Source organism: Macaca nemestrina, chromosome 12 (genome assembly GCF_043159975.1).
Source record: "Macaca nemestrina isolate mMacNem1 chromosome 12, mMacNem.hap1, whole genome shotgun sequence".
Lineage (NCBI taxonomy): Eukaryota > Metazoa > Chordata > Mammalia > Primates > Cercopithecidae > Macaca > Macaca nemestrina.
In genome coordinates this window covers 74,687,737-74,709,738 of record NC_092136.1, presented here as the reverse complement: position 1 = coordinate 74,709,738, position 22,002 = coordinate 74,687,737, and the positions used below count along the sequence as shown (strand labels likewise).

At 54.1% G+C, this 22,002-nt stretch overlaps 1 protein-coding gene across 10 annotated transcripts in view; it reads left to right on the top strand.

Annotated features, from left to right (window-relative positions):
* The first annotated feature begins 2,535 nt into the window (after nucleotides 1–2,535).
* Nucleotides 2,536–22,002, top strand: part of LOC105468765 (glycerophosphodiester phosphodiesterase domain containing 5) — a 92,394-nt gene continuing 72,927 nt past the window's right edge. For 3 of the 10 annotated variants that reach the window (XM_071075316.1, XM_011719099.3, XM_071075311.1), the window contains exons 1-2: nucleotides 2,612–3,292; nucleotides 12,598–12,671. The gene's annotated coding sequence lies outside the window, so the exon portion shown is untranslated. Of the gene's footprint in view, nucleotides 3,293–12,597; nucleotides 12,672–20,393; nucleotides 20,531–22,002 lie in introns of all 10 variants that reach the window. The other 7 variants (XM_071075310.1, XM_071075312.1, XM_011719098.3 and 4 more) reach the window with 5 other exon arrangements.

The window sequence follows — 22,002 nt, the reverse complement described above, 5'->3', positions numbered from 1 at the left end:
CACCTACTATGTGCCAGGCTCCATGTTAGGCTCTAGGGATACAGCAGTGAAGAGAACAGGTGGGCATTTGGCCACCTTCAGCCCAGCAGAGAAATGGGAATTAACTCCAGAGAGAAGGGGAACAGCAGGGCAACACATGGAGGAGACAACTGCATGGAGACAGGAAGCATTCTGCTTGCTGATGGAGCTGAGAGAAGTTGGCACAAGCAGAGAGGGAAGTAAGCAATGGGGAGATGAGGTTGGTGGGGTCAGCAGGCAGACAGCAATAACAAAGGGGCTGGAATGCCAGGCTAGGGATGTAGGGCTTGGTCATGCTGGCAATCGGGAGCCAGAGAAGGCTCTGGACAGAGGGAAGGGCCACAAGGTTTCTTAGCGTCAAGTTCAACAGATAAAGGCAAAACTGCCTTCTCCCAGCCCTCAGGCTGGAGAGACCAGTCCCAGCTTCCTGGAGCCAACTTGCCTACTCCCAATCCCTGGGCCTGGAGAAGAGAGGGCACCCTCAAGTCCGCAGCCTAAACTTCAGCCTCCAGCTCACCCTCTTCCTTGTTCTTCCAACCAGTCTCTCAGCCATAGTCTGATGCCATTTCTTTTGCAGGGAATGCCCATGCTTCACCCACTGAAGCCTGCTGCCTGCCCAGTGCCTCACCTGGTTCCCTGCCAGGTAGCACCTTTATTCTTCTTTTTTTTTTTTTTTTTTTTTTTTTTTGAGACGGAGTCTCGCTGTGTCGCCCAGGCTGGAGTGCAGTGGCCGGATCTCAGCTCACTGCAAGCTCTGCCTCCCGGGTTTTTACGCCATTCTCCTGCCTCAGCCTCCCGAGTAGCCGGGACTACAGGCGCCCACCACCTCGCCCGGCTAGTTTTTTGTATTTTTTAGTAGAGACGGGGTTTCACCTTGTTAGCCAGGATGGTCTCGAACTCCTGACCTCGTGATCCGCCCGTCTCGGCCTCCCAAAGTGCTGGGATTACAGGCTTGTGCCACCGCGCCCGGCCTATTCTTCTTTTATAGATGAGGAAACAGAGGCTCAGAGAGGGAGAGTAATCTGTTAAAGTCACAGAGCTTTACCCTAGAATTTGATAGTGATGGGTGGATACAACTCTGTGCCAGCTGTGTGGTCTTGGGAACGTCACTTAGCCTCTCTGTGCTGAGTCCTCATCTGTGAAATGGAGTACCTATCACAACATAAGGTTGGTGTGAGGCTTACAAAGAGGCTGTCCTGTGCCACCAACATCCCTTAGCTCCCCAGGGCAGTTAGCTGCTTTCACTTGGCCCCTACCCCACTCCCCCGGGGCACACATTCAACTTTCATTCATACATCAATTCCCTCCAACGCCTTCTCTGCGCCTGTCCCTGTGCAGACACACTGAAGACCGCTCCGTGGCCAAGCACCAGGCTCACACCTGTAATCTCAGCACTTTGGGAGTCCGAGGCAGGAGGATCGCTGGAACACAGGAGATGGAGACCAGCCTAGAAAACACTGTGAGACTCTGTCTCTACAAAAAAATTTAAAAATTAGCCGGATGTGGTGGTGCACGCCTGTAGTCACAGCTACCCCGGAGGCACAGGGTGGGAGGATCTCCTGAGCCCGGAAGTTCGAGGCTGCAGTGAGCCGTGATAGTGCCACTGCACTCCACCCTGGGCCACAGAGCGGGACCCTGTCTCAAAATAACATAACATAACATAACATAACATAACATAACATAACATAACATAACATAAAATGAAAGATGGTTCTTGCACCCAATGTGCAGGGTGGGATGGGGCGGGAGCAGACTGCAGATGCATCACGATTCGAAGTGTGTGTCCTCACACAACTCTCCTCTTGAGTTCGTATTTTTAAAAATTGACCACGATGCTCTCCTCCTCGGGGATGGGCGCAGGGAAGGGAGGCTTGTGGAAGACAAATTCGTTCCTTATTTCCAAAAACTTGTTTTTCACCATTTCGTGAAATCTGAACACCTCCCAGACCAACTCTCACCTCTGAGTGCCGAGCACTAGAAGCTGGGCAGGAGCAAGCTGTCGGCGGCATCCCACCACCCAGGAGGGTTCGCTCCAGCGTCCCTGGGATCCCTGACCCCGGATATCCCCCCACGCCTCCACCTTGCCTCGTCCCGGCTTCTTTTCCTACCCTGGCTCCTGCTGCTTCCCCGTGACCCCCGCAATCCCCGCACAGCAGTCCCCATGCCCCTGTCCCAAACAAGCCAGCCGTCTCGCCTCTCCCTCCATCCGGGTCCCGAGACCAACCCCCTCCCCGACTCGGCCCTTTCTGAACTCCCAGCCCCGCCATTGTCCTTTTGTAGCCGCACCTCTTCATTGTCCGCCCCGCCCTCTCCGAGGTAGAGTCCGCGTTCCGCCGGGCGCCGCTCCGCTCCCACCCTCGGATTGGCTCCTGCGGCCCCATGCGCGGGGCCCGGGAAGGGGCGCCGACGCGCGCCCCACCCCTGCCCGCTGCCGGCCGGGGGCGGGGTCCCTGCTGACTCCGCCCCGTCCGGGCGGGGCCGCGCTGGCTGGCGCCCCGGCGCTGGGCGGCGCTGCCTCGGCTGAGATCAGGCTGCGGCTCCGGTGGGGGTGGGCGGCGGGGTTGACAGCGGAGGTGGCAGCGGCGCGGCGCTGAGCGAGCGGGGGAAGAGGAGGAAGTGGAGCCGCAGCCGGGAGCTCGGGAGTCGGCTGCCGCGCCGAGGTCCGCCCCGTTTTACAGAGCGAGCTGAGTCGGGACCTGGAAAGACTTCCCCGCGGGGCTCCGGCCGCCGCACCTCCCCGCCGGCGCCTGCACTGCCCTGCCCTGCCCTGCCCTGCCCTGCCCGTCCCAGCCCCGCGGTCCGGGGCGTGCGGCCGGGACGCGCGGAGTCCCGGCCCTGACCCGCTGCGCCGGGGCGGCACGCTCCTAACCCAGCAGTACGAGTCTGTGGTTGCAGGGTAGCTCCGCGCCTTTCCATCAGTGAGGGTCGGAGCCCCTACTCCGGAGCTAGCGCATTGTGGCCCCAGGCTCTCGACTCCGGTGCACGGGACCCCGGACGCCCCCAGCCTCTGGCTCCACGAGACCCCAACCTTCAGTTGCCTCCACCCGAGTGCTTCGGACTTGGAACAGCGCGAGTGCCCAGGAAGCTCCGGCCGGGTCGTGCGCTCCGTGAGGGGTCCTAGGCAGGCAGGACAGTCGGACCGAACGGCCAGGCTGGTGCCACGAACCCAGGCTGCCACCTTCCTCCCGCCTCAGGCGAGGGGCTCAGTGCCTGCCCCGAAGATAACACAGGGGTCCCCTTCTGTCCCGTCGGCCCGCGAGAGCCAAGGCTGCAGGTGAGAGCCCCGGATGCGGGGCAGAAGCGGTCCCCGACCCCATCGCAGCAGCGCGGGGGCCAGCGGAGGGAGTCTCGGGGGGAACAAGCAGAGGCTGGAACTGGCTGGGAGGGGGCGCGGGAAGGGGAGGGGAAAGAAAGAAAACGGGCTCTTATTGAGCGCCCATTGTGTGCGGGTCCGCGCCCCGCCACGCCCCGCCTAAGGCTCACTGCTACTCCTGAAATAGGTGTTGTGTATTATTATCGGCGCTTGCAGATGGAGAAACTGAGGCTTAACGGGGCTGAGTGATCTTCTCCTTTCACTGCGGGGAGGAGACTGGGGAAGCGGGAGAGGATAGAAGGGGAAGAAGCAGAGCACCTGAGCGCTGATCCTAAAGCTGAGGAAGTGGCTTTTTTTTTCTTGCCTCCCGCTCCCTGGCCATGTCACCCCCCAGGAAAGGTGACTCAGAGTTGAAGGCAGAGGTGAGAAGCTTCCTAGTTCCAAAGCTTCTCTCCCTGTGGGCCCAGGATGTGAGAGCAGCAGCTCCTGGCCGTTGTGTGTCAGACTCCAGGGTCTCTAAGACACTCTGGAGATCCTGAGATGTGCTTATCTGTTGGTGAATTCACTGCAGAGATCCCCAAGTAAGGGTCCATCAGAGCTGGAGATGTGACCCCTCTGGGGTGGCTGGAGACGTGGCTCACGTGGCTCACCTCCCTCACATTACTAATGGGGCCACTGAGGCCCACCCGAAGGGAGTGTCAGTTATCCGGTCCTAAAGACAATGAATCCTTGATCCAGAAGTAGACTTGAGAAAACCTTCGTGAGCATCCTTCAAAGTATCCACACTCCTCCCCAGTTAGGATCTTCCGGATAGGTGGCTGGGGCTTTCCCTATCCCTGATGTGAGATCTGGGCGACCATATATGAGGCTGTGGTGAGAATCAGTGTGGTTGGTGCAGGGGCCCCGAGGAGTGCCCGCAACCCCATAGCCTTTGGCCCAAATGGAAGGTCCAACCTAATTCTCTTCTGGGCAGGGGAACCTGCAGGACACCTCTGCCCAGGAAGGAAGGGACCTGCTCACGGTCTCAAGGCTGGGGGCTCCCAGGGCTGGGGCACAGTCCCAGGTGTCTTGATTCCCAGGCAGGGGATGCTTCTGCTGCCCCCGAGGCAGGTAGGGAGAGGGGCGTTGTGAAAGAGCCCTTGCCGTGACTCTGTGGGCTCTTGTTCTGTGTGGGGAAGGGGAGGGGATCTGGCCCTGGTCTGGGCCGTGTGGCCTTGGCTAGGACTGGTTAACCCTAGATGTGCTCAACTCCCTGGAGTCAAGGGGAAACCTCCTTGGAAAGCCCCTGGAAGGTAGAGGAGGGTGGTGAGAGGTCAGTGGAAGTCTGAAGCTCAATCCCTGGGGGTGGAAGGGTTAGAGGAACCCAAAAGAAAAGGTGACTGAGGGGCTTGGGATTCCCTCTACCCCCTACCTCCATCCAGGGATTCAAATCCTCCCTCACAATAATCTCTACATCTAAACAAAGCTCTTAGAGGAAATAATTTCACACCTGTGATCTCCTTTCATGATGTGGAGAGAGCCTGGAACCTGGAGTGAAGCAGAAGAGGGTTGCGGAGTCACCTGAGACCTCTTGATGCATCCATGGTTCCAAGTGCCACCTTAAAATTGATTATGGCAGGCTGTGTGTTACCTGCTCAGTTAGTGGGGCCATCACATCCAACAGTTAAGTGCTAAGGGGTATGTCGTACTTGCCAAGACTGGGGTAGTTATTAACGGCCCAGTCTTGTGTGGGAAACTGAAGCTCAGATAGGTAAAACCACTTCCCCAGGGCCTTTGAGTTTGCTTGTAGAACTGTTTAAGTGCCAACTGCATACCAGGTGCCCTGGAAGTTACCCAGACGGGCTAAGCGGCAGCCTCGAGCCACAGTAACTGGTGAGCCCCAGATAGTGGTGAATCAGACAGACCAGGTGGGCGTGAGTCTACTCTGCCTCCCACTAGCTGAGTGGCACTGAGCAAATCACTTCATCCCTCTGAGCCTATAAAATTAGAATACCTCCTTTAGCAGGTTGTTGTGAGGATTAAATGAGCTACAAAGATGTAGTGCCTGGCCAAATATCTGTTTCTATCCCTATGAAGAAAAGAAAGCTTGAAGTTTGACCAGGAAGTCTAGGGAAATTATCAGACTTGTTTTAGATTAGAACGCAGGATATTGTTGCAGGCTCAGAGACCTGAATTTGCTCAGCTCAGGCTGCTAGTCTCATAGCCTCTAGAATCAGTCTGCTTGGGGACACTGGCAAGGGGCTCTGGATTCTTACCTCCTCCCTTGGCTTCCTGCTGGCAGGGCTGTGGTGCCTGGAGCTGGTGTCCATTCCCTCAGGTCCATTGTCTGACCTCCCTAGGCACCTAGGTGCGGTGAATAATGTATTACTCCCCTCAGCTGGGGGCAGACTCAGGGAAATAGCTCTATGCTCAGTAAGCTTCTGAACCCTACCAGAGGAGGTGGGGGCTCCTGTCTGTGCTGTTAGCAGTCTTGGATATGGAGGGGCAGGCAAGATAGGACAGGGAGAAAGTATCATCTGGCCCCCAACAGAAGAGAGCTGGGGTTGATGATGTCCTGTCTCTCCTGTTGGGGGCTAGATGGTCCCATAGGCAACACTGGGAACCAAGCTAGCTGAGCTAGGATCAAGTGGGCCTCTGATTCCAGAGAGGTGGTGAAGGGGAGGAGTAAGGGGGAGGGTACAGGGCAGAAAGAGGGTGGAGGGGAGGCCCTTGAGGACTGGGGTAACCAGAAAGGCTTTGTCAGGGAGGTGGCTGTCTGGGCAGGAGCTAGAGGCAACTTGCTGCAGAGATGGGGGATCCTGACATCCCTCCAAGAATGAATCCTGGCTGTGCCACCATCTCACTGAGAGCATGGGCAAGACACATGATCCCACCAGGCCTCCATTTCCTCTTCTGTGAAATGAGGGTCGTGATGTCCACTTCTCAAGGCTGTTACAGATGATCTTGAGGTCCCATGTGTGAAACACACGGCACTATAGGCACTCAACAAGGGGGTGCCTCATCATGAGTGTGAACCATGGGTGGGCTAGTGGCGGGGCAGGTGGCATAGTGTGGTAAGCCGAGAGATGGGGAGAACTTGGGGCGAGGAGCCTGGCTTGGTGGGGTTAGTGAGGGATGAATGCCCATATAGGAGAGGGCCTTGAATGTTGGACAGAACTCACATTTCAGAAAGCTTAATGGAGCCCCCATTTAGAAGCCTCTGTGGCTACTTACAGCCTGTAAGATGAAGACCAGGCCCTAGTTATGGCATTCAGGTCCTTGGTCGCCGTAGCCTCTGCCTGGCCCTCTGGCTCATTGCTCTACACTGTCTCCTAAACACACCACATGTGGCCCCATCGCAGCCCCTTTGCTTGTTCCTCCCATCACAACTGCCATCTCTGCCTCTTCTCCACTTATCTCCCCACCTGTCAAGACCTGACTCAGGTCATAAATTCCCTCAGAAACATTCCTGGATTACCCAACCCTCTGGTCATGCCCCCTCTGAATCTTTAATGTTCAACAGTAATAGTAAAAAATAATACCTACCATCCATAACATTTTGCAGTTTGTAAAATATATCCACACAATACTACAGTGATGATATCAACAACAGCTGATACTCTTGAGTACTTACTATGAGCCAGACAATGTGCTAAATGCTTTATAGACACTCTTGTTCACCCAAACTCCCCGAGGTAGCTACTGTTATCCCCTAGAAACGGGCTCAGAGAGGTACCTTATCTTTCCCAAGGTCACACAGCTTGAAGGTGGGGAGCAGGGAGCCAAGCTGCATCTGTTTGAATTGTAAATCTGTGCTTAGAAGAAGTACTGTCTCCTCACCTCCACCCAAGTACCTCGAAAGCATACTTTGTATGTAAAAAGCCTGGACAAGGCTTTTTCTCAAGGCTATGGAAGGGCAGTGTTGGACTGAGCATGGCACCCAGGAAGGACCTGGGCCCTAGGCTGTACGCAGGCTGGCTGGCTGGCTGGCTGGCGTGAGTCGGCCCCTCCCTGGGGTCCTGTGTGTCCATGTCTATGGGGAGCAGGGTGGGGTCTGAGCTCCCCTGTAGCTCCAGCTTTCTTTTTTTTTTTTTGAGACGGAGTCTCCCTCTGTCGCCCAGGCTGGAGTGCAGTGGCCGGATCTCGGCTCACTGCAAGCTCCGCCTCCCGGGTTCACGCCATTCTCCTGCCTCAGCCTCCCGAGTAGCTGGGACTACAGGCGCCCGCCACCTCGCCCGGCTAGTTTTTTGTATTTTTTTAGTAGAGACGGGGTTTCACCGTGTTAGCCAGGATCGTCTCAATCTCCTGACCTCGTGATCCGCCCGTCTCGGCCTCCCAAAGTGCTGGGATTACAGGCTTGAGCCACCGCGCCCGGCCGTAGCTCCAGCTTTCTACAGTGTCTTTCGTGACCCTGGAAGGAGGAGGAGGAGACTACAGCACCAGAGCCAGAGGATGTGGTGTGACAGGCAGCTGTGATTTTTGGCCTGGCCACTGTCTGGGCCAGCAGGCTCTGTGGGTAGCTGCCTCGCCCAAAGGAGGGTGGTGGCCTGAGCTGCAGGCAGCATGGTCATTAGCTGGCAGAGGAGACCCTGTGATTGGGAGCTGGCTGGGCCAGGCCAGGCCAGGTTGGCAGGACTGGAGGCAGGCTGGCCGGGCCACAGTGGGGTCACTGGCAGGGCAGCCAACTTCTCCTCCCTTTGCCCCCTTTGGGGTGGTGGCAAACCTACACTGGGCACCAGAGCTTTGTAGGCCAAGGCTTACCCTTTCTCCTGCTGGGACCATGGGAAAGAGCAGTAAGGAGTTCAACCAGGCCCAAAGATGCTGCCTCCTATAAGCTTCCAGGACTCCTCCCATGCAGGTGGGATCCAAGCCTCCTCTGCTGCTGATTCATGGCCATCTGCACACTGACTGTGGTCTGTGGATTGGGGTTCTGCTTGGTCTGCTTCCCTTGCTGGCTTGTCAAAACTAGATTCTATGTGCCCCCCCCATCCTCCCCTCCCTCTGAGTGCCTAGAAGTGTGCCTGGCACAGAACCACACCCTCCGGACCAGGGGAGGCAGTGCAAGCTGCCCTGTGGACAGCTTGCTCAACTTTTGCACCTCTGTTTTTTCCCTGTAAATTGGGGCTGATAGTAACTGTTATTAAATGAGATGAAGGAAGTGGGGTGCCTGTCCAGGCCTGGCACACAGGTGGGTACTCCATCAGCATGAGTCCTCTTGCCCATCCCCTCAATGGCTTTGGCAACTCAGTAAGAAATTGATGGAAGAGTCCAGTGAGAGATGGCAGGAGGGAGGGCATGCCAGGTAGCAGGGAGGCCTTCTCTTAGGGGGATTTAGCTGGGGTTTGCAGAGACACAGTTCCTACCACCTTCCATGTAAACACTGGTGTGTAAGCAGGTGCTGTTGGCCTGGAAGGGTCCCGAGCTAGGTTGAGGGCAGGGAGAAGGACTGGGATATCTGGGGACTTGGGTTTTCTTCTCAGGCCTACGCAGAAGAAATGACCCAGGTGGGAGAAGCCGTCTGGTGTCCAGCTAGCACATACTGGGCGGAGAGTGTGAGTTCTTCCTTAAAGGGAAGCAGCATTTATTTGGTGCTGCTCACGCATGCATCCAACCAAAATGTAACACGGTTGGAGATTCTGATCTGTGGGGGAAACAACATTAGACAAAGAAATACACAGATGCAAAACTTCCAAATTGTGAGAAGCGGGCTCCTGAGGCAGGGGCCGGTCCCATCTGTATCTGTGGCTGGTGGCACAGGGTAGGGCTAAATGACTTGGGCAAGTGATTTAACCTCTTTGGGTTTTAGTTTCCCCATATGTAAAGTGGGGATAATTATAGCATCTTCATCATAGTTGTGAGGGTGAAATGAATTATACATGTAAAGCACTCAGAAAAATACCCAGCGCATTATGAGCACTCAGTGCAGGTTAGCTGTTATGATCTGTATCTCCAGCACCTCACAGAGGATCTTAGAGAAAACAGGTGCTCAGGAAAGGCGTTTGGAGTGAATCCCAGGCAAAGGGCAGCTGCTCTGTGGAATGAATGAATGAACAGCCTGCTAGGGATGGGAGGACACAGAAGCAGTGACAACACAGAATGTGACAGGGAAGTCCAGGGGCCTGGGGTTGCCCAGCGCTGGGTGGGGAGGGGAGTCAGGGAAGGCTTCCTGGAGGTGGTGCCCGTGTTGCTGACTTTGGACCTCTGTGAGGTCAGCACTGAATGAGCTGAGAGAGAAGTAGCTCCTCTCCAAAGGTAGCTGGCAAGGGGGAGTGCTTGGGCAGACCCCAGGACCAGTGGACTCCACAGGCCTCTCACTTCCCACCACCCCACACTGTCTCTCCATCTGTGACATTCTGCTTTCAGGGCATGAGGAAGGCGAACAGGCAGGTGGGGAGGAAGTGTGGGCTGCTGGTCTGACAGGCCCAGCTCTTCCCAGGCTTGTGACCAAATCTCCTACAGAAAAGGATAAACAGGCCTGCTTTGAGTTCTTTTATCTTCCTGCTCCCAAGGCACGCCAGCAAGCAGAGGGGGTCTTCCAGCATTAATCCTGCAGCTGTTTAGCTTTTGAACGAGTGGACTCTTTAAAAAAATGCCACGAAGAATGTGTCTCACTCTCTCACCCAGAAGCCTCAAAGAGAAACTTCTCTCCCACTGACAAGGGAGCCAGGACCCCCCAAGTGTCTTAAAGAAGCTCACCCCAGGGGCAGTCAGATATCAGGGGACCCCTCATGCTGCCTCGATTTGTTGCTGGCTGGGGGGCCTTGAGGACACCCTTATATTTTGCGTGGCTTCTGCCCGTTTTGTAAAATGGGGTCAGGGTAATAAATCCCTTCTTTCCTTAGAGAGGTGTGGGGTAGGGGAGTTTCAGAGGTGGGAAGGGCAGCAGTGGGCATCCAAGCCCATGCCTTTCAAACTTTGTTTCACATTAGAATCATCTGGGAAACTTTTCAAAGTCCTGCAGGCCCTACAATCTCTGGGGCAAGACCCAGGCGTCAGTAGTTGTTGAAGCTCCCCTGGTGATTTCAGTTTGAGAGCCACCTGGCTGCCCTCTGCAGCCTGCCTCCCACAGTGTCCCAAGACAATACTTGCACATCCCCAGGACAAGGAGCTCATCCTTCTGAGGCTACTTCCTCCCCGCAGGACCTCCCTACCTGGAGAGATGAGGGGAGTGGAAAGACTTGGTAATCCAGTTAACCTGGGTTCCAGCTGCTCCCTGCATGTCTTCTCAGAGCCTTGGTTTCCTCATCTGAAAAATGACAATAACAATCTCTCTGAAAGTGCCACAGAGGCCAGACGAGGCCACACATGGCAAACGTAACCTGACACCGGGCTGGACTGAGACCCTGAACTCCCTGCCCCAGCCACCTGAGGCCAGGTCTCTGAGATTGGTACTGGTTGGGGTGGGATCAACACCCAGCCCTGGGGCCCTTCCCACTGTTCCCTTTGTCTCTAAGAGATAAGACAAGGCAGTGAGCATTTTGTTTTGCTCAGTTTTGCTTTAATGGTCAAAGTGTCAGACTCTCCTTAACAATGAAGCCTTGTCTGAATCTGCTTGTTTTTCCAACCCGGACACCCAACTGCACCACCCGCTTGGGGCCCCTGTCCCACCTGGGAGAACTGCAGAATGTCAGAGGATTTTTTTTTTTTAACCTAGGAGGGGGTGTCCAGGGAACATTAGAGGCCTCTGGGCAAATTCTCGCCAATAACTGACCGCACTTAAGTCATCCAACTCTGCTGTGATTGTGAGCCAGTTCACTAAAATTATTTCAAGGCAGTTACTAGGTGTTGTGCCAAACCCCTATCAGTGCCAGTGAGGATGGCATCAGGCTCAAGAGACCAAAGAGGAGACCCAGAGCCAGCGAATGAAACATGGAGTTTTACTAGGGGCTCACACACAGGGGAGAGAGTCCAGTGGCTGCTGACTGGACCGAAGAACCACAACCACTTGCAGGAAGTGTGCAGTTTTTTTTGTTTTTGTTTTTGTTTTTGTTTTTGTTGAGATGGAGTTTCGCTCTTATTGTCCAGGCTGGAGTGCAATGGCACGATCTTCACTCACTGCACCCCTGTGCCTCCCAGGTTCAAGTGATTCTCCTGCCTCAGCCTCTCGAGTAGCTGCGATTGCAGACATGTGCCACCACACTCAGCTGATTTTGTATTTTTAGTAGAGATGGAGTTCCACTATGTTGGTCAGGCTGGTCTCAAACTCCTGACTTCAGGTGATCTGCCCACCTCCGCCTCTCAAAGTGCTGGGATTGCAGCCGTGAGTCACAGCCCCACTGGCCTAAAAGCATGCAATTTTTATAGCATTTTCACTTAGCACCTCCCCCAACAACTTCCACCTAGCAACCTGCATTTACCCCAAAACAACAGGCCTCAATCCTGTTTGGCCCGCAGGTTCCATAGGATGGGCTGGGAGCTCAGATGTTCCTCATAGATAAGGAATGGATCTCCGGGTTGGCTACTCCCAGATCCCTTAGCTTAGAACCAGACTGCATTCAGGTGCATCTGCCATACAAGGTCATTCTCAGGACTTGCTCAAGTCTAGTTATCTCTGTCCAATATGTCTACCATACAGAAGACAGAAAACTTAGGTTGATCCTGGCTTTGTCACTTACTGGCAGGATGACCCTGGAAGAATCATATTTATCTCTTTGAGCACGAGTTGTCTCTCCTGTAAAATGCATTAGTAGGAAGGAATTCCTGGGATTGCCTGAGAAGCAAATAAAATTCTTGGTATGTGGAGCGCAGTGCCTACCATACACTAAGCACTCAAAAGCTGTTGGTGCATGCACTAACTGGGGAGCTGACCCCTGCCTCCTGCCCCTTCCTTCACTGGCTGGTCCATGCTCCCTATCTCCCAACCTGCTCCCCTTGCCCCACCAGGCCCAGGCTGAGACAGAGGACAGAGGAGGCCTGCACGTGTAATCATGGGCATCCCTTCAAACTGCTCTTCTTTAAGAGCAGAGGAGGCTCTGAGGGCTGGACAGAGGAAGACTATAAAAGGGGCCATTGGTGGCAGTGCTTGGTCTCCTTGCCTTGGCACAGCCAGAGAGGGTGCATCAACCCGGAGTGACTGGCTCAGGCATTAGGCGTGTAACAAATCAACACAGGATAGTGCAGCACTGAGGGACTAGTAGTGGCTGGGAGCAGTTACCACTCAGGGCTGAAGGAGCAAGGGAAGTGGGCAGCTATAGGGACAGGGGCTGTGGGCCATCAGTACAGGGACCCAGTCAACCCACGAGACCTCACAGGGGATAAACCTCAACTGTCTTTTCTCTTTCCTTCAGTCCCCCATCTGTGCTTCCTGTTGGGTGAACCTCTCTGGAAGCCAGCAGCACGGAGCCCACTACAGTCCACAGAGGTCAGTTCCCAGGGCCCCAGACAAGGTGGAGAGTGGCTCTGGAGAGGCAAACTAAAGACACTTCATCAATCTGTCCCTCGAAAGCCCGGGAGTCCACTGAATACACTGTCCTTAGGACACAGTTTGAAGATCATCTGTTTTTACCATGCCCCTTAATGAAGGAGCTCTCAGCTCTCACCCCAAAGATGAATCAGCAGCCCAGCTGCCACAGACACTTTGGCGAGAGGAGTTTTGGAGTTACCCATCTCTCCATCTCTGCCTCCTCCCCCAAAGCAAGTTACAGGTGGCTTCTGGGGTGACCCTGCCAGGGACAGGGGATCCTCTGGAGTGGAGCAGAAGTCACAGGTAGGCTAGTGTCAGGCAAGCTCAGGTGTACAGAGCAGCAGCCCCAGCCCTGCTGCAACTCGCCCAGCCTGGAGCTGGCCCCGATGTGGCCACTTTATACACCTTCCTTAGAGCTGGGTAGTTATTGCCACAGTTCTGGGGATAGTCCTGAACCCAGAACATGTTGCCCATGTCCCGGGTGCCATGAACCACACCACTCTGAGTTCAGAGGGTCTCCCAGGAGCCTGTGAATGTCAGGTAAGTGGAGTGTGGGGCTGAACAGGCCTGGGACAGGCTATGCAGCAAGTGCCACCAAATGCTGCTGGGCCCTGTGATGGGGAGTCTGGGTGTAGAGTTGGGTGGGGGTTGGGGTTCCTGCCAAGTAGGGAGCAGGAGGCATAATGGTGCCAGAGACTAATCCTTGCCCAAGAGGAGGCATGGTCAGGGAAAGGACAGAAGATATGGCACTTTGCACGGAAACCACGTGGGAGGCCCCCACGGGGTGTTGTCTGCAGAGGCACAGCTGGCAGTCCTAGGACACAGAGCCCTTTACAGCTGGCCACCAGTGAGCACTCCCTCTCCTTCCTGAAAGGAACGCCTCTGACATCTCCTAGCTCACACCTGGGCATCTGAGGTGGCACAGTGAGATGCCCATGGCAGGTGTGGTAACACCTGGATCCTCAGAGACTTCCTGAGAAGGGAGGTATGTGGAGTCAGAGTTCTGGCTTTAAATCCTGGCTCTGCCTCTCTTGAGTGGAACTTAGAAGACATGGGCAAGTAACTTAGCCTCTCTGAGCCTCAGTTGCTCACTTACAAAATTAGAGCAGCAACACTTACCTTCCAGGCTGGTTTGAAAGTAAAATGATGGCCGGGCGCGGTGGCTCAAGCCTGTAATTCCAGCACTTTGGGAGGCCGAGACGGGCGGATCACGAGGTCAGGAGATCGAGACGATCCTGGCTAACACGGTGAAACCCCGTCTCTACTAAAAAATTACAAAAAACTAGCCGGGCGAGGTGGCGGGCGCCTGTAGTCCCAGCTACTCGGGAGGCTGAGGCAGGAGAATGGCGTGAACCCGGGAGGCGGAGCTTGCAGTGAGCCGAGATCCGGCCACTGCACTCCAGCCTGGGCGACAGAGCGAGACTCTGTCTCACAAAAAAAAAAAAAAAAAAAAAAGAAAGAAAGTAAAATGACATAATGAATGAGACAGCATCCTGTATTTCAGAGGAGATGTTACAGTTGCCCTCATCGTGCCCCCCTTCTCTGTGTTCATGCTTAATGCCTCTGCAGGAAGTTCTTTCTTGAGACTAATTGAAGTCCATTTTGCTGCTATTGGAGCCTTCTTCCTCTTACTGGGGACTCTGCAGAGGCAGACTGAGCCCCTCCTCCATCCAGATGTGCCCTATCAGTGCCTGCAGTGAGTGAAGCAGGGAATTGGGTGACCAGGTGTTGATTTTCACCTTGGGGCTTGTGGGCCCAGCCGTCAATGGCCAGAGCTTCTTGACCAGGGCAGGGTAGGGGGTGTATCATCCTAACTCTTCACACTGTTCTTCCTCTCTGTGCTTAATCCATGCTCCAAAAGGGGTGACTTTGGGCCAGTGCAGAGAGCCCTGGGCTGGGCCAGAGCCTGGGTCCTGGCACCTCTGTCTCACTGTGTGGCCCGAGGCCAGTTAGCAACCATTTCGGGCCACCGTGGGCCTGCAAGAATCTCTGTGCTCTGGGGCCCAGGTCCCTCCAGTGAAGACATATGTAGTTCTGACTGAAGTCCCTTCTCCTGCCTCTCCCCTGCTGGGACCCTAGCCAACCTGGGAAGACAGCAAATAGGGTCCTGCTGGTGGCTGGCAGTGGTAACAGCTGAGTCCACCTCTCAGACCAGGACTGCCAAGGGCAGGCTGAGAATTCAAGGTTAGATGGGTGATTCCTGGTAGGTAGGGTTGTGCCTCCCTCCAAAACAGGGATTTTGAGAGCCTGGTGCTCCCCTTCCTGCCACTCAGCTGAACTCACCCAGCTCAAGGGCAGTCATGTTTGAGTCTCTCCTTGGAGTGGATCCTTTCCCACATGAGACCCACTTTCATCCCTCATTTTGCAGATGAGAAACCTCAGGCTCAGAGGGGTGAGGTGACTGGCCTGAGGTCCCACAGCCTGTCGGTGGGGAGTGGTGAGGGTCCCTGGGGCAGCTCCCATGGCACCTGGGCCAGGCCGTGCCCTCTAGGTCCTTGGCAGGAGTGGAGCACAGGAGAATCAGGAGGCTACTAGCCAGGTGGTCTCCTGGTCTACGAGGGGGCCCCATGGGTTCCAGGGGAACCCTGCTCTGTGGGCCTTGAGGGATCATCTGGGGCTCCTGGGATTGCCGAATCTCTTTCCCTGGGAGGAAGTTAGCCAAGGAATGCCAGAGGTTTGAGAGTGAGGAGCCCAGGAGTTCTAGGCTGTGGCCAGTTCTGAGTGCCCCTGTGAACTTCAGTGTTTAGTTTCACGGAGAGTCAAGACTGACTACTTGTTGCCTTTGGACACATAACAGTTTAACTTTATGAAGCACTCTGACATCTATTGCATCCTCACAGCAGTCTGTGAGAAGGAAGCGTGGGTCTTGTTTGGGAGGGTGGGAGAGTGTGGGCTCTGGAATCAGACACACCAGAGCTTACACCCTGACTCCCATCAACTCTCTGACCTCAGGCAAGTTGGTCTCAGTTTGTGAAAGGGACAATTTACCCCACAACAAATTGTTAGCAACACCTGCCTTGCTGACTGTGTGCATTAAGAGAACATCTGTAACTGCTGGGTTAGTGTCTAGTGCCATGTAATACTTTTCATGATTTTTATCATACCCACTTTATAGATGGGAAGATGGAGGCTCAGAGAAGGAAGGTGACTTGTCTGAGGTCATGTAATGATTTAAATCAGTCCTCCAGACTTCTTATCTGTGAATTTTTTTTTCTACAAAACCTCCCTCTCTATCCTCAAGTGACCCAATACCTCATTTATCCAGAACCTTCCATATGTGATGCTGTCTGGATGTGGCGTTGTGTCCCCAGTGCCCAACAGCACTTGCCTGGTACACAGTATGTCCTGTGCTTACATGTGTTGATGAATTCATATAAACTGTAAGAAACATTTTTCCAGAAGCAGGAGCTAAGACTTGTGTCTTGCCTTAAAGACTTCCTTTCTTCCTTCCTTCCTCCCTCCCTCCCTCCCTCCCTCCCTCCCTTCCTTCCTTCCTTCCTTCCTTTTTGAGACAGAGTCTTGCTCTTGTTGCCCAGGCTGCAACCTCTGCCTCCCAGGTTCAAGTGATTCTCCTGCCTCAGCCTCCCACATAGCTGGGATTACAGATGCCCACCACCATGCCCGGCTAATTTTGTATTTTTAGTAGAGACAGGGTTTCACCATGTTGGTCAGGCTGGTCTCGAACTCCTGACCTCAGGTGATCCACCCGCCTTGGCCTCCCAAAGTGCTGGGATTACAGGCGTGAGGCAGCACAACCAGCCCTAAAGACTTCTTTGTGCTCTCTATCCCATTAAGAACAACTCTTAACAGTTTTGGTTGGAAACCTTTGCGAAAGAGATTGATCACTTTCTTCCCCTGAACAATGGCAACATGGACGGCTCGAGGGACAGGCCTTAGGAACCCCAACTGCCTTGCTGAGAATGCCGACAGGCTTGACCCCTGTGCCAGATGACTGTGGGCTGCTGCACGTGTTCAACTCTGGTTTCTGGCTCTTCCCACCCTGTCGGTTCCTTTATTCTGCTGCCCACAGACTTGCCTCCAGAGTGCTGCGGCTCTTTCCTCTCCCCTCATGCGTGTGTGTATGTGTGTGTGTGTGTGTGTGTGTGTGTGTGTGTGTGTGTGTCCTTCCCAATTTGCTGCTTCTACCAGTTGGGGACTAAGAAGTGGAACAGTTGACCTTATTAGAATTGGTTCATGTATTCATTCATACCTATTCAACCAGCCAGCCATTGGTAAGCCTGGGTCACACTGGGGATTCTGTCTGTCCATTCTTCCATGCATCCATGTATCCATCCATCCATCTGTCCTGATTGAGGACCTCTGCAGTGGCTTGTGATCAATCAAGACATTACCACACCCTCCTGGCCATGTATGCAGTGAAATAATGATGCACATAGCAAATGCTGGCACAGGACTTGACAGTTTATAATCTGCCTCTGCTGGCATTACCACGCTGAATCTTCACAACAGCCCTGAGAATAGCATTATCCCCATTTTGCAGATGATGAATGCAAAGCTTAGCAGGATGGGGTCCCCCGCCCAATGGCCAGCAGTGAGCACAAAATGACAGCTGGAACTCACTCAGGTCTCTGGCCCACCCTGTTACTTTCTCTCTCCTTCGTGCTGCATTTGGAAGCTGTCTGATGCCATGTTCATTATCTGTCTCTGTCATGAGCTATTAGTAGTGGTGGCTGAGGTTGAACCTTCTGCCTTTGTCAAATGGTCAGTGCAGGGAAGTGAAGGAAGACACTTCAACCTGCAGACCTTGTCCCACCTGGACCGAGGCACACTAGTCCACACTTCCCAAACTGTCCCCTGAGGAACCCTAGTCCCATGGCATGGGAATGGATTTGAGGATGCATGAGCATACAGATTTGGGAAACACTAGGTCACATAAATCTAAACAGGCCTTCTCAGGGTCTTTAATGTATTAATATGAATTGGGGACCCCAATGGGTGGCACAGTGTGCAGCCACCCTTTCCTAAGCTCATTTGAACATGCAACTCCTTGGTCAAAGAGCAGGGTCTGGACACATCATCTTGAGAAAGTACTGTGAGAAGATCTCATGGGCAAACCCTGACCTTGCTGTTTTGTACAAGGAAGGCTCCAGCTAGAGCTAGTTTCCTGGCCCAGGACTGCATTTTGAGAGAGCATCACAGGGAATACTCTTTAGCCCCAGAAAAGGTTCAGTGGTAATGCTGGAACTTCAGGCAGCAGGGGCAAGTGGCAGGTGGAGATATTTTTATTCTTTCATCCACTAAACGAACATATCTCAGACATCTACTGTGTGCCAGGAACAGAGCCAGCACTTGGAAATGCCAAGACAATCTGACTAAGACTCTTCCATTTCATTTTCCCGTGCCCACCAAGGATTTTTAAAGATAGATAAGCCTTAAATACATGCTTTAAAAGGAGGAAGTGATTTGTTAATTGCTCTGGGTCATTACTTTGGGTGGGTGACACATTTACTCAATTCAGTGGAGCTGCACCTTCTTAGTCCCAGGTCCTGAGGGGCAGAGAGTGAGGCAATTCCAGGACCCATTACCCTGGGCAGAGTAGACAGATGTTGCAAGGGAGGTCAAGAGCATGGGGAGGCCGGGAGGAGGAGGGGACGGGGAGGGGAAAAAGTGAGTGAGCTTCCTCCTGGAGTCCATCAGTTTCAGCTTGGGGTTGGGGGGCACTTAAGTGAGGCTCTGCGAAGAAGAGATTGGGGAGTGGGGATGGACGTGCTCCAAGTGGCTGGGAAGGGTGCTCTTCCAACAGCTGGAGCAGAGTTGAAAGGAGGCAGCACATGACACTGCGTCATGAGGACCCTGTAAGGAGCCCGTGGCTGTGGGAGCAGAGGGAGGAAAAGTAGGTCAGATGGGGCTGAAGAAGTTCCTGGGGAGGATTGTGAGGGTCTGAGCTCCAGCTAAGTGGGTACTCACCTGACGATCCTCTTCAGAGCTGGTCACATTCATCCCAGTGTCCCCCGCACCTGGCTGGTTCCCAGTGGGTGTTTGTGGACTGGCTGGACTCTCCCTCTGTAGGCCTCGGATTCTTCACACTAGTGGTCAAGCGAGGTCACCTGGCACCTCCCTTCCTACCCTGAAGAGCTCTCAGGAGTTCTGGATGCTTGTGCAGGGGAAGGCCTGACCACTCCCCCTGTCCCCTGCCTCAGGGTCCTCTGGGTTGCCCCAGCCAGGCAGGGGCCATGGTGCCCTCAGTGGGGCACAGCCCTCCTGCTGCCAGGGAACTTTGCCCCTCGTGCTTTCTGCCTTCAGCAGTTGACCCCCTGAGCCCAGAAGGACATTCCCAGAAGGACATCCTGTGACTGGGAGTGGCGGTGGAGTTGAGCGCATGCTGCAGCTTAGCACAGGGAGGAAGCTCTGCTTCCATCTATGTGAAAATGGGCAGCCAGGCGCGGTAGCTCACACCTGTAATCCCAACATTTTGGTAGGCTGAGGCGGGCAGATCACTTGAGGTCAGGAGTTCGAGACCAGCCTGGCCAACATGGTGAAACCCTGTCTCTACTGAAAATACAAAAATTAGCTGGGCGTGGTGGTGTGTGCCTGTACTCCCAGCTCCTCGGGAGGCTGAGGCAGCATAATCGCTTGAACCCGGGAGGCAGAGGTTGCAGCGAGCTGAGATCGTGCCACTGCACTCCAGCCTGGGTGACAGAGCGAGACTCCATCTCAAAAAAGAAAGAGAAAATGGGCAAGTGACTCAGCCTCTGAGCCTCCGCCTTCTTGTCTGTTAGTAACTTCCACACTGGACTTTTATGAAGGTTCAACGGGATAAAGTTTATGAACATGGATTGTAAACTGACTTACTCCACAAACAAGTAAACAGTTCTTGCCATTAACAATACTCATTTGGCCGGGCGCAGGTGGCTCAAGCCTGTAATCCCAGCACTTTGGGAGGCCGAGGCGGGTGGATCACGAGGTCAGGAGATCAAGACTATCCTGGCTAACATGGTGAAACCCCGTCTCTACTAAAAATACAAAAAACTAGCCGGGCGTGGTGGCGGGCGCCTGTAGTCTCAGCTACTTGGGAGGCTGAGGCGGGAGAATGGCGTGAACCCGGGAGGCGGAGCTTGCAGTGAGCCGAGATCACGCCACTGCTCTCCAGCCTGGGAGACACAGTGAGACTCCGTCTCAAAAAAAAAACAAACAAACAAACAAAAAAAAAACAATACTCATTTGTCCAATTTCTATTAATCCCCCAAACCTTTGGACCACTCACCTCTTTTCAAGAAGTGCTCCCTGGCATCAGCTCACTGTTCTCTGTGCAAGCTGCCCCTGCTGGTACATTTTATCCAGGCCAGAGCAATAGGAGCCTCTGAATTATGTACAAGTCGCACACACAGGCCAGAACTGTGTGTCTGCAGCCCTGTCTGTGTTTGAACAGAGAGAAAGATGGTGCTGTCCTTCCTATCTGCTGGGCCCAGGGGCCAGATCCCGCCCCTTCCCTGGCTGCAACCCAGGGGTCTTGGTCTCTGGGGCAGGCTGGGGGCACATGTCAAGAACACCCCCCATACCCAACTTGTCTGTCCTGTTTACAGTCTGGGTCTAACATGGCCTGCCCACATGCAGGAGCCTCTCTGTGTCCTGCATCCCTGGGTGGCTGGTGGGCATAGCGCTCGAGGGGCAAAACAAGACAGTCATTCCACATCCCTTTCACTTCCCTGTTCGTGCCAGGAGGTGTCGGGATGACCAAGTCGGGATGACCAAGATCTTCAATGTGGACACTGCTTTATTTCAGCAGGGCCTCGGGTACCCTCTCTGGGAGGCCTACAGCTTGTCACAGCATGCTGAGTCAAAGCCACCTGCCCAGGGTAGGTGCTGGAGGGACAAGGCTAGGTTGTGCCCAGCATCCCTTCTGGAATTCTGGGGGTCCCTCTCAGTGCCCTTGTTCCTGAGCAGCTCCAGATGGTCCTGGCCCTATGTGGGGGGAGCAGGGGCAGACAGCTGGTGAGGCTGGCACCCAGAGGCATCACAGATCCTCCCTCTGCTTAGACTGGCGTGGGGGCCACAGTGGGGGAGGCAGAGTGGCAGGCAGGGAGAAAGATATACTGGGATATTGATGTAAACCTAAGCGGATTATTTTTAGAAGATCCCAGTGAACAAACATCAATTTACCCCTCCTCCAACTCTCCCCCAGTCTTAAGAAGACGGAGCAGGAACACACCTGGCTTCCTGTCGTGGTTCCATCCCTGCGCCTGTGCAACCTTGAATTTGTGCCTGGGCCTCTCTTAGCCTTAGCTGGCCTCATTTTAAGATGCCGATGATAAGGCCAACGTCACAAGGCTGGTGCGAGATCAAATCAACCCAGTGGGTGGCATACCCAAGAGGGCACCGGATGCATGGCAGGCCACCAGTTTGCAGGGCAGATCTAATGCTAGGCCAGAGCAAAGTAATTGGATGTTTTTAGATACTTGATCTGTGGTCTCTGTAAGCAGGAGAGAGGAGATTTTTGTCGACTTCCTCAAAATGGTCAGTGCAGCTTAGGCACATTTTTGTACCTTGTGGCTCCACCAAAAGGGCTTGAAAATCACCCAGGTATTTGTTGACCTTTCCTCTGGGACCAGGTAAAGTCACTGGGTGTGAGTCCTGAGTCTGTCATATTAGCCAGGTGACCTGGGCGAGTCCCTTGTCCTCCCTGTCCTATAAAATGGAGGGAACAAGTACCTAATTCTCAGGATCATTGTGAGCTTCAGATGAGAAATAATCTATAAAATCCTATTGGAGAAAAAAAAAAAAAAAAAAAAGCTACTGATAGATAGTGGGTGTTGGGGGATGACAGCCCAGAGTGCAGGTCAAGGGCTCAGGCAGCCGAGGCTGAGTGTCCCGTCCTAAGGACTGGCAGGCTCTGTGATGGTCAATGTGTGTGTGGAGCCTGATTTGCTTTCCTTAATGGGACAGCTGTTTAATTAGCCTCTGAGTGTTCCTGACAAGTGTCCCTGTGATTGTCCCCAGCATCTAACAGGGTCAACTCTCTCCAGACCATGTGTGTGCTGAGCTGGCCAGCCTTGGGTGTGAGGCATTGACCCACTGTCCCATCCTCTGATTCTTGGCTTGTCACTCAGATGGCCTCATGGGGCAGCCACTGTGTTGGGGACTAAGGGAACAGGAGACAGCCCTGCCTTAAGAATCCCGGTCTGGGCTGAAAAGGAGGAATGCAGAAAAGGCTCGGTGGCTGTGACCCAGTGGGGCTTGGAGGCAGCCAGTGCCCCCCAGCCTGGGAACAATTCTGCCTGGCTCTGCCACCAATTCTCTGTGTGACCTTGATCATAGGCCCTTTCTCCCT